A 13,601-nucleotide genomic window follows, 5' to 3' on the forward strand; every position below is an offset into this window, starting at 1 on the left:
CAGCTAACATATTTTTTCACAGATTTTGTCATCTTGTGCATATTCAAGTGCATGAGAGGTGATCCATATCCAGCACCTCACAACAGTTGATCTTGTGAGAATAGGACTATTGTGGGTGGATGAAGAAGATCCACTTACGGATATAATTCAACTATATGACACCTTCATTCTACTCAATTAAACATTCAAATTCCATTCCATAGCATCAAAAAGTCATATTCATTTGGCGTGACAGTCAATCATCTAACACAAACCAGCACCTCTCTGCACTTGATTGTCTAAGAAGAGGGCAATTGCACAAAGGGCAAACAGGAACATGATTATTGTTGGAAGTTGATGGAGGCACTGAAGAATTTAATTCAACGAAATGGTACATTTTTGCTGAATTAAATGTTCAAAATGCACTCCATTGCCTGATAAAGACATGCTCATTTGATATCATAGTCAAAATGCACCATATGTTCATGGTTAGATTATCTTTTCCTATCATAAAACACAAACCAAAAACGTTCCAGGCTCAATCCTCTGAGTTGAAGTTGATGGACGATATGGTGGTTGTGTAGTTTAAGAAGACACGCTAGATCATCTGAATCAACTAGAAGAGACATTTGTTCTACACAATTTCAATATTTAAGTTTGATTCCATGTGTCATGAAGACATACTCATTTGACATTCTAGTCAAATATGTGTGATATGCCTAATTGTTAGTTTACTGTTTTGAATTTTTTGTACCATCAAGCACAAACTGGAACTTCGCCATGCTTGAGCCTCACGGAACAAGGGAAGAACAAAGGGCTGCGGTATATAGTGTTGTGGATATTGAAGAAGGCTCATGTGACGACATCACATTATTATACTGCTGAATTTACTTTAATTCTTTCCATTGCATCCAATAGCCATATCCATTTGATATCCTTGTCAAATGTTCAGTATTAGTTCATTTTTTACACATCATCGATCACAGACAAGAGACCTTTCCACACTCGATCCTCTCAGAAAAGACAATGAAACAGGGGACGGTAGAGTACGATTTCTTTTAAGCAGGCAAAGACAACCAATACCCATTTGAAAATGTAATTGACACTTTCATTCTGTCTAATCAAACATTCGAATTTTCTCTAGTTCTTGGACATCTGGGCAAATATTCATCCTACAATCTTCTTTGATTTTCAAATCTTAAAGCATAGATAAACAAAGAGGAAACATTGTGCCCATCAGATTAGTACTGGACTTGTCAAGGTCCACAACTTTAATTGCAACTAATCTCATTGAATGGAACACAGAGAGCCCTGTAACACTATTGCACTAGTACTTTCACCAATCTCCTCATACAGCTGTATACTATTGCTCTGGTACTTACACTTACCTCATACAGCTGATAATCAAAAGACTTCACTGGATACTTATTTCTAGGTCCTTGCTGAACTGCAGTTGGAATAAGTTTTTTCTTGGATGTTGAGGCCAATAAATTCCCTCCAAAGCATCCCCTTGCCTCTGTTAGGGTCCATCTTCCAATGAATTGACTCAAACCAGCTCTCAGTTTAACAGAAATAAAACAAAATAAAATATTTCAGCGTTTCAGTTTTTTTTCGTTCTCATCTAATCATGAAATACAATTGTCATACCAATATTTGCTTTTTTCCTTGGCATTTAGATATCGATCCGATTCAACATGTTCGTTTTTCTAGCAACAAAAATAAACACGGTCTTTAAGAACAGCAACTGTCGAACATGTAAAGATTACTCAAATGGTTTTAGGGATTTGAGTTATATCTAATGTAAAGATTGGCCAGAAGATTTAATTTATGTTATGAAGAGAATCTTCGTGGTATTTCATATCGTGAAAGAAAGTGAAAACCCGATGATTACCTGGGTATGATAGGCTAATGGTTTTAGGGATTTGAGTTATATCTAATGTAAAGATTGGCCAGAAGATTTAATTTATGTTATGAAGAGAATCTTCGTGGTATTTCATATCGTGAAAGAAAGTGAAAACCCGATGATTACCTGGGTATGATAGGTAATTCCTTAAGCTTGTTTTTAGATTTTCGAACAGCGAGGAGTTATCAATTCCAGAAATTTACAGTTACTATCAAAATTACATATTTTTAACTCGGTAAGTTTTCTGATCAATCTACGTGGCAATCTTGTTCACACGGTTTTTGTGGAAATATTTTATAATGTCTTGTTATCTGACAAATGTTTATTTGGAATTTAGAATCATGGTGTATTTTTAATGAACTATTTATATGTTAAATTGTTTACTAAAATGTTTGAAAAAAAGGTGATATGAAATCACTTTTCAGAGTCGAACCAAGTTAGGAAAAATTAACAATAACGGAAAAAAACACCAAAAAGAACTGGTTATAAAATATTTAAATATATAAGCTAAAAATAATTATCAACATTGTAACTCAAAAAAATTGAGATATATTAATCTTTGTAATTAATTTTTAATATTACTTCTTATAATTTAATTTAAAAATACCGATGTTTTATTTCATGTAGTTGCAAAAAGAATTTATTAGAATTAAGAGACTAGTATTTCTAGGTTATATAGGGAGGAAAAATCTTCTTATGCAAACATTTCTTTAAATGATTTTATTTATTTATTTATTTATTATAATCTTAAACCATATCATGTCAATTTAATTCTTCTATAAATAAAAATATATAAATTTAAGATAGTATAATTATTTTAAATAAGTTTGAGAAAAGTTCTAGTTTTATATATTGTGAGAGGATAAGTTTGTATATGTTGTATATATTATTTTTGTTTTGTTATTAGAGATATGTTTTTGTTTTGTGATTTTTATTTCTAATTTGACTAATTTAATATTAATTGATCTAATATTTAATTTAGTTGCATGACAACAGATTTTCATATATGGGACCTTTCTAATTGAAATCTCAATATTGCCTACTTGATTTGGATTGAAAGTGTGTTTATGTCTAGTAGACAAGATTGTTGGTGCAATTGCATTTTTGGTTTTTAAATCTTACATTCTTACATTTCAAGGCCAACCCCCTTAGGATATAATTGTCATCCATCAATGTGGGGGCCAAATTTTGGATTATGTTTTGAGGTATATGTATTTATAGACATCATCCTAGGACGCTTGTACATTAAGAAAAATATCAAAAGATGTTTTGACAAATCATCAATAGCATTTTCCCTTTTTGTGGCAAATTAATCCTCTTTTGTAAATGTCAACAACAAATCAATATCTCAACACTGTAAGCAATATCTATTGCTGAACGCATGTTGAACACAATCACCCATAAGCTTGCTTTAGGATTTAATAGCAATCAATTCTAACAACATTCATTGGCACTTCACACTAATATCCATTGTCTCAACCCTTATCACTTTTAATTTCATTGTCCACTCTGCCTTGGGGCTTGACCAGGTGTAAGTCCTATACTTAAACTCTTGCATAGCAAGATTTGTGATGCTCCTTAGCACTCTCACTACTTTCCTCGGATATCATCAAGTGAGCATGTATTATAAGTACCTAAAACTCAATTCTTTTCAAGACCAAATCATGAAAATTGAGATAATAGTGTACACTTAGATAGCATCAATGTCATGATAACATCTTAGTCACTCAAAACTCTTTGATTTCAATTGTCTTAGATTTTTTATGGTAATTTAATACTAAATTTTTAGTTGCAAACCTTTGTTGCAATGTGATTAGTTGAACTTTGCATTTTATCAATTTTAAAGTGTAAAACTCTAAGTTTGGCTTATATTTCAACACGTTTAATTTTAGTCTATGTTAGCTTACTTTCAATTAATCATACTTAACTCAATTAAATAGAATTTTTCAAGTCACATGCTTTCTACTTTTCTACTTCCTTCAATTTTGCCATGACACCAAAGAAAAAATACATTGTTGACTCTTATTATTTAATCTTAGCTTAAAACTATTATAATCTTGTAATGGAAAAAGTAACATACTCATACTAATTTCCATTTAGTTTTGTGTTCATTTTGATGAAAAGTCCTTAATACAATTATTTATTAACAAGTGACACTCTTGTGCTAGGTTTGGATCATGCCCTCATATCCATCTATATATTCTCTCAATTACAAACATCAACACACATTTGCCAATCATTCCTCGTTCATCACACCCCATTAGCACCTGACTCAATTCATTCACTTTTAGCTCCATTCTAAAACTTCTTTGCCTAGTTTCATTTTCATGCCACTTAATATCGATCTCATAAAACACTTTTTTTATACTATTTTTGCTAGCTATTGTGAGGGAACTTAATACACTCCATTTTATAACTACTTTGCTTAGTTACATTTTCATGTCTCAAATAACTATAATCAAATGTGCCATTATTTCATCTATAGAATACAAGCAAAATAAGGATAAGAATCATGTTTTTACACTTTGATTTCTAAGAGAGAATTGTAATCTACATTATCTACACTTATGTCACTTATATGCTCATGTATGATCTTTGAATGTTTTTTCAAAAATATAAAGTTGGTTAAGAAATTTACCCTAATGATCTACTTATTCCCTTGAGGAGTTTATAAAAATAATAATTACAAAATAATAAAATCTAAGGATCAATGAGAATAGGTTTAAAAAAATTATACTTCCTAGTTCAAATTTATGTGGTAAGAGCTCAAAGCCAAAGCGGTTAGGATCAAACCTATAACATGTGAGATTTGAACCATGGGTTTTTTTGTCCCTATGCAAATTTTGAGCCACTCATTAGATAATGGTTGTTAAATTCATGGGAGTGGCATATTGTTATGTACATCATCACAATATTCTTTTACTTTCAAATTTAATTCTTCTCATTTAATTATATTTATTATTCTTTATTTATCAACCGAACTATAAAATTATTTTAGGTTAATTATTCTTGTTTGCATTACATTATTAGCTTAAATGAATTAATTTTGCTTACACAACCTAGAGTAGCACATAGTATGTCTCCTTTATTATGGGTTTTAAGATTTGTACTTTTTGGACTCGTTAAAGTTCATATTCTCTACTGTGTTGCACATCATAGATATATCATTATTTAGGCATTTATGGCTTTTATATATATATATATATATATATATATATATATATATATATATATATATATATATATATATATATATATAATCTTTTAACCACACTTACTTTGGTGTCTAAGGTTTGTATTTCACATTAGATTTAGATCTAATTAGTGACTATTTTTTTTTATTATTAGCCCTCGGATCTTCTTTATATATTTTCTCCTCTAGGGTTTCGATGGTTATTTTTATGCCAAATCTCTTCTCTCTCATTCTCCTTTGTAAATAAGTGCTTATTTGAATCCTTGTATGGCTCAATCCATTAAAAATGTCTAATTATATTCCTATAGGTATTGTTGCCACTATTGCCATTAAGAATGAAATCAATAATATGATCATGGTGAATATGAGGTTCAACAAGGGTTTTCCATGAGAACTTGCTAGCATAGCTAATATTGAAAACCATATACAATTAGTGGATGAGATCAATAATTTATTCATCAACAAATCATTTAGGTCAGAGATCTTACAAATTGTTGGTGTTAAGCTTGCCACCCTTATCTCTCTGACTAGTACATCTATCCTCTCTTTTCCAACCATGGAAACACCTTATGATTTTGATCATTAATATGACCTTCCTCCTAACTTTACTCCCATCACTATACTTGCATCACATTTACCATTTTTCACAACTACTTACCCTTTTTTAAACCTGGTATCATTCCCCTTACTACTCCCATTGCTTTGCATCTATTGTTCCTACCACTACTTTGACTTGCATCATACCTACTACAAATAGTGCTTTTTCTATAATACCTCCTTAGATTCCTATAAATACACATTGTATATCCTTATATTTCTCATTCTACTCCTTATATACCTTATACCAACCTTTTTCTATGGACTATTTTGTAGCTTATACATACACCCATATTAAGGACCCTACATGCACTATTTCCAAAGAACGATCAATTTTAAAAAAGAAATGATATTATATCTAGAGGTCAAGAGAATGAATAATTGATTGAGGCTAGAAATGTGTCACTAGAGTTATAAATTATTATGTATCTTCTACCCTTTGGTTGTATTACACCATTTTTAATATAAGGTGAGAAAGGTGACTATAACACATTTATGTTCCTTCATTGTTGCATGTTTTGGACTTTGTGTATGAGAATAGAATCTTGGCTAAATTTTATCGTAAAATAACAAAAGCCTATACCATTAGATGGTTCTTCTCTGTCTTATGGGTCTGTTTATTCGTTTTTTATTACTAAGGTATTTTAAAAGTAATTCAAACTAAACATGGGTCTTAAGGTTTCTATATTAACCTATTTGTGTGTGCCTAAGAACTTAATGAGCACATTGATAACTATATCATTTAAATTTAATCCTTATGTTCTAGATTACATCATCTGTTGCATAATTTGGAATTATAAATTATGGGTTTTCTTAAGCCAATTATCAATAATGTTTACGTCAATAGCTTTACATCTTTCATGGAAACTTTATGCACATTAAAATACTCAAACTTGAGCTATTAGTGAGAAATATGTTGAAATATGCGTGTCATCAACTATTGATGTTTCTAAATTCTCCTAAACTTTTCAAAAGTCTACATCATTTTCTAAGGGTAATGATTACAAGGATAAGAAGGATAATAGTAAAGCTAAGTTGCCACTCATAGTATCCTTTTAGACACAATGCTCCTAGAAAGTTTACAAAGTTATACTAGCCATTTAACTATGTGATTCAAATCTTATTTGAGTTCCAATCTAACAATTCTTCCTATCAATTATATCCTATGAAGATACTACAAAACAATTATAGTGATTGATCATTTTTCATTAACATCGAGTCAATAAGCATATTTAATCTGCATGAACTTGAAACATCATAAACATAATATAACAAATGAAAACATAAACCATATTGAAGTTATTTACGATTATAAATAATAAAAGTCATGTAGTTGCACCTCGAAACTAAAATTTACAAATCTATATGAATACATTCCTTGACTATACTAATTATGAGGAGGCGCAAGATTCTATTTCTACAAATGATGATAATTTAGAATTTCATTACATTTACTCACATGATATGTCACGTATAGATTCCTTTATGTGAACAATATGTTCTCAAGTTATATCTACATATTTATGATGATTAGACATCACAAAATAATCATTATGGTCCATTGATTTTGTTAGGTGAGATGTATGATCATGTCAATGGCGACATACTCTTGATTCTACAAATTAATATGGCATACTCACAAAGGAGTTCCTTGTTTCAAAACATTTGAATCCCAAATGTTCATTCAAGAATGTCCCTAAAAATGATAGATAGATTATTGATTCATATTTTGGGTTACTCTACATCACTACTAAAAGTCGGACCTATAGAGGTGCAACTATTATGTCATATTATTCCTTTTACTGATAGATTTTTTATACCATTTGGTAGACCTTGGATGATATGTTTTAAAGTGGAGCCTTTGGTCCTACATTAATTTAATTTAAATTTCATGAAGGTAGAGTGGTCAAAATTTTAAATGATTTATATGACCCCATTACAAAGTTGATCACTTCATTCTAGATAATTACATTCAACCTCTATAGGATCCTAATTATAAAGTTGAAATAGATCTTCATGAGGTATATCCTAAATAGGTAGATGCGAGAAATGAATAAAGAAAGGGAAAAGGGTTGAGACAAACATATACCATCGTCCACATGTCACCAAAGAAAATTAGCAAATCAATAGTACAAAAATTATTGTTTCAATCCAAGAACAATACTTTGTGGATTCCGACAATAGGTGTTATGGAACAATAAACAAAAAATATTCCTACACAACTATCTTCAAAGGTTCAACAAAAATAACAAAGGAAATAAACATAAACACTATGTCTAAGTCACCTCTTGACAATATGTTTACAAAAACAAAAATTCATACCGAGAAGAAACACACATGATTTACAAAGTAAGCCATAAAGAAGCAAGTGGTGTGATCACTGAAGAAAAATATGACAAGATCTTTTGGGAAGAGGACGACCTCTTGAAGGTGGACATGGAAAACTATGTTGCTTCAGACATTGAGAACTCTTCTATCTATATATTTCATAGCTTTTATGTTTATTTGATTGTTTTCCTATGTTTAAGTTTGTTATGATTGTCTTATTATCACTTCACCTTCTATATTATCATTTTTGAGCTTTCACCTATTCTTACTTCACCTTATTTATTATGATATATGCTTTTTCCTCTTTTGGGGGCATTTTCCCTTATGTAATCACCTATTAAGCCCCTATAATTTCTCTTTAAAGCACTTTCATATTTAATTATGGTATTTTATGCCTTTGTATAACTTTCAATCTTTTGGTTATTTACATGTTCCTATAATCTTATGTTTTCATGACCCATGGCACTTCCTATATGCCACGAGCACCATGAATTTTCATGTTTTCTTTCATGATATGTTTTTCTTCTTTTGATCCTTATCTTGATGTAATGTTGTAAAATAGGGTTTCACAAATTTAGCTATGTAAACTAGGAAATCCACTTATTTTCACATAAAACATTACATTGAGGGGTGAAATGAATTTGATTGATCCAATCTCCTCTTCACGTATGAAATGGATTGAATGCAAATCAAAATTCAACAACCCTTTTTGGGAAATTAAGGGTTGAATGTATATTATTGAATTTAAATGTTAGATTTAGGGAAAATGATAAATAATTGACATAAAATAACATGAAAAACAAGTTTCAAATACAATATGCAGACACAAAGCTAGATTTGAGAAGGAACAAAGAGGCACCCGTGTCAGAACATTCGGCCTGAAAGTACATGACTAGGATGTTTGGGCGATTCGGTCCTCTACCTATTATATGCAGACAAACAAAAAACTTACAAAATCAGAACACCACTCAAAATTATCCCCAAAATATTATAAATTCATCCCCATCCTCTACTTTTCACCCTTGTAAAAGTTAGATCTGATCGTTGTTGTCCTCTCTGCTAGCTTCTTCGTTCGTCGCTTCTAGATCTATTGCCTACACACAAAAAGAAAGAAAGAAAGTGGTGTTGTTGATAGGGTTTGCCTAGGTCAAACCACATAATTAGAATTAATCCTTGAATTGAAATTGAAATTGAACTTGTATTGGAATTTACTGAATTGAAAAGCTTACCTTTTGAGGGTAATGATAGATTTGAATTGAAATGCTTGAAATGGAACTTGATACCCTGATGAATCTTTCCTTGAAGTCTTCATGCAAAGGTTAATGATATCATGTAGAATGTTTTCATAATGTGCGAGTAGAATAAAAAAAAGGTTACGGCACCAAAGGCTGGAACCTAGAAGGGAGGTGTAGGTGAGGATAGAATTGTATAGAGATACAATTTATGATGCTACATATAGCCCCCACTTTAGCAATAGTATGAACCTATGTTCATACTCTTGGTAAAGTACAAAGTAGCATTGAAAAACTTTCATCAAGATATTAAAAAGGCAAGACACAACAAGCCCCCAAGGACTTAGGATCTTATCAATATAATATGAAGATAAAATAGCAACACATGAAGAGAAAAAAGAGCATGACTATGTTGGCCTATTAAGGCTTATGCTTACTATGAATCATGTTGAAAAATCAATGCAAAAGGTCACAAAGCAAAATACTCAATTTGCAAAGTATTCTGGATAAGTGAATTAAATTGATTGCAAAATGGGAACTAAACATGTAATGAACATGCCATGGCATATGATCAAAATTATACAAACTTAGTCTCATGGTGTGTGCACAAAGTGTGACAATGAGCAGAGTGTATGTCCCATGTTAAAGGGATTGTGTACACCTTATTGAGAGCAATAGATTTACAGTAGCATACATACATGTCACACTTGTGTGAATATTCATTGATGTCAAACTAGTTATCTGGTTTGGTATGGATGATATATGCAGATGGTATGTGCAAATGATGTATGCAACTTTGGTATTGCTAGAAGTAAAGTATGGGATATGATGTTGTAAGGCGTATATGATCTACTGAAGTAATTTCTAGAAGATCTTCATCTCTAGAATTTTGAGCTATGCTTAGTATGGTTATGACATCCGTTGTGTTTTGTGGCATTAGTTATGTTAGTTGTATCTTTCATATTTCGTGGTTCGGTATCTGTGGTATTTGTATTTTGGAGTTTGGATTTGTTGTGCTTAGAGTTTTGTGCTTTTGTGTTCATATCAATGGGTCCGATTGACTCTCGTTCTATTCTGGTAATTAATGTATATACATCGGTGAATAAAATGTGTAAAGGAAATGTGTAGAGATCTTTCAGAGGCTTACTTGGTTATAATGCTTTTTGATTAATTCTTTATTGGATAACGTGTTGTTCCAAGCAACATATTACTTGTGCTTGGATGACATATTATCCTAGTGTGTAATATTTCTAGTATATATGTGTAGAGGTATGAATGATGTGTGAGTGTGTGTAAGATGTGAGTGAATGAAGAGAAGTGGTAGAAAAGGGTGAAGTGTGTGAAGTGCGAGTTTTGGGTAGCAAAGTAGTTGGAGCGGAGTCAGAGTGCATACAACAGTGCAATAATCCTTTACCGAATCTGTTGCAAGTGATTGGTTCGGAAAAGCAGTGCAATAATCCTTCACCTGATCCACTGTAGGTGTTTGTGGATAGTGGTACATAGATCCTTTACTAGATCTGTTGTAAGTTTTGTGAGTTGAGATCTGAGCTTAACTTGGAACTAATTTCATATATTTGGAGATGCAACTTTCCTTAGTTCATTTATATCTATTGCAGTGAGCATTTTGATAGTGAGCCGTTTTCTGTATTTTGGCAGTGAGCCATCCAACAATGAGCCACCCATTTTGTAAACACCATATAACTAGTTATATTATCTTGAGAGTTAACGCTCTCTGTAGTTTTTCCCATTTGGGTTTTCCACGTATAAAATTTGGTGTTCCTTTTGTGGCTGTGTTTCTTGTTTATTATGTATTTGCTATTTCATGTTGATGAGATTAATTGATAATATTGGTATATCAACAAAGGGTAAGAATTTGTGAAAAGTTTTAGAATCTATGGGAATAGTGATTCAACCCCCCTCTCAGTATTTCAGTCCTTTCAACCAATCCAATAATACATCCAAAAGGCAATGACATTGTCGAAAAGATATTCCCCCAAGCAAGGACAAATCAAGGGCAATGGTCACAAAACATAATGAGAAAGCACATAAGGGATCCACTAATTGGGGTTATTATTCACTTTGATAAATCATGTATATCAAGTATGATTTTATTGAGTTGACCTCAATCCCAAAATGTAGTGGAACTACGAGCACAATGGAAGAAGAGAACATACGATGAACAAACATGTCTTTTGGGGTCAACATGGTAGAGACCAAAAAGAGAGATCTGAATGCTTTGCATTGTCCCCAAGTAGATAATACACAGGTAGATTTATGAACAATATCACATGTACAAAATAAAATTGATACGACATATAGAAGAATTGATGTGCAAATAGAAGAATGTCATGACAAATTCAGCCTCTTTATTAACTTATGTCAAAGGAGCGACAAGGGTCATCCAAAGATAGCTTAACATAACCCAAATGCATATCAAGCAACACATCATGAGGGAAGCACATTACATCCAAATAAACACACATAAGAGTCTACTACACAAGTGAAGCTAGTCAAGCAAATCGTTCACCCCCAATCTTGCTTAACATCACTTAGAGATGGTGGACAAGATGAAAGAGGAGAAACAATGAGCATGGTAGATAGAGATACTGCAAGTTCTAAACAAGGACCATACTCTAATAATGAGTCGCTTTGTTGTCACTAGGAGCTAGGTTTAATGCTTTTGAAAATTGTGAAGATGATTTATGATTAATCTCAATAGCCTCATACATATCCTCAGAATCATTAGGATCAACATTGTTAGGATTAAAATTTACATCACCATCATCATCTTAGTTAATCACAATAGGATCTTTAACAAGTAAAGGAGATGAATCATCATTTTGCATAGACATTTTTAACTTTTGATGTGGTGGATGTAGACACCTACAATTAATTAAATTAATATTTAATTAATTTAGCCTTTTCACATAATTAATTATGTTAGTCCTCTTCCTTCTTAAAATTAATTAAATTATATTTTAATTATTTTTATCACCTTGCCTTATAATTAATTTATCAAAATTAACTATACCCTATTCTTCTAAAATTATTTTAATTCTCAAACCTTAGCCAATATTTCCTCTAAATCATAATTAGTTAATTAATTAATCATAATTAGTTAATTAATCCCAATTAATTAACTAATACCTTGACTCCTACAAATCACCCTCATAATCCCCTTTAGTTAGCCTAATAAATCCTAGCCTAATCATGATCAACATTTCCTCCAATTTTATATTCTTCCACTCGTTCTCTCTCCTCATGTCCCATCGTCCTAACTTGCCCACTTGCACTCTAATCCTTCATTAATCCACCTAATCACTCCCCTTAATCATTTGCACATCCCTAATCTCCATGATTAGGGATGGGTCAACTCTTTGCCATAAATGGCTTTCCTATCTCATCCTCCAACCTTAAATATCACCCACTTTTGTCTATCCAAGGAAATTCCTTGAATCTCCCCATGCCCTTTCTTCCCAAGGAATTCTATATTCCTTTCCTCTCTTCCCATGGTACTTAAAAAACTATTCCCCATGTACTTGAGAAGTGTCAAGACAAGAAATGCCTTTATAGAAAATCTCTTGGATCTCCCACTTGTCCTCTCAAATCTCTTTCCCCTCACTTTCAATCTTAGCCCTTCATTTTTTTTTTCTTGGCCATCCATTTTGGGCCCCTCCAAACTATAAATTGGATTCTCCTCCCCTCTCATATCATCTAGCATACTCATAGTGTTATGTTATCAAGCTAAGCCACAAAATCATCCACACAACTCTTATCATGCCCAAATACTTCCATAGCTAATACATCATCCATCATACAATCCTATCAATTTGTTGTGTAGTGGAGAACAATCCATATTTCCCCAATCATAAGGAGAAAATCAAGTGGAGATCTTGGGTGCACACTTCCACTTCTCGCTCAATCAGAGGAGGTGAAGAAAGAAGGAAAAACAAAGTTATTTTTTGTGCTTTTTTATGCTTTGTTGTGTTTATTTGATATTGCATGCATTTGATTTTGGCTAACCTACTTTTCTTCATGCTCATTCAGGCATGCCTGGTGGGACCCCAAGTCCCTTAATTTAATATTTTTGTGAGTTTTATTTTGCAAGGTTTGCACAAGTTTTGCATCACCATCTCCACCTCACATCAACATATGTAGCTCTATTTCAACATCTCCGCTAGTAAAATGACGTCTTTGCTCTGCAGCTTTACGAATTAACATTATTTTTTTTCAGGTTCTGAGTTTCGCCATCTACGTCTGTAGAATGACATTTGCACCTCTATTTCAATGTCTATGCATAACAATTTTGTGTCTCCGCCCTAATGCTTTTCTATGAAAGTTTCAAATTTTTAGCGATAAATAAATAAAA

The sequence above is a fragment of the Cryptomeria japonica genome, chromosome 7 (genome assembly GCF_030272615.1).
Source record: "Cryptomeria japonica chromosome 7, Sugi_1.0, whole genome shotgun sequence".
Taxonomy (NCBI): Eukaryota; Viridiplantae; Streptophyta; class Pinopsida; order Cupressales; family Cupressaceae; genus Cryptomeria; species Cryptomeria japonica.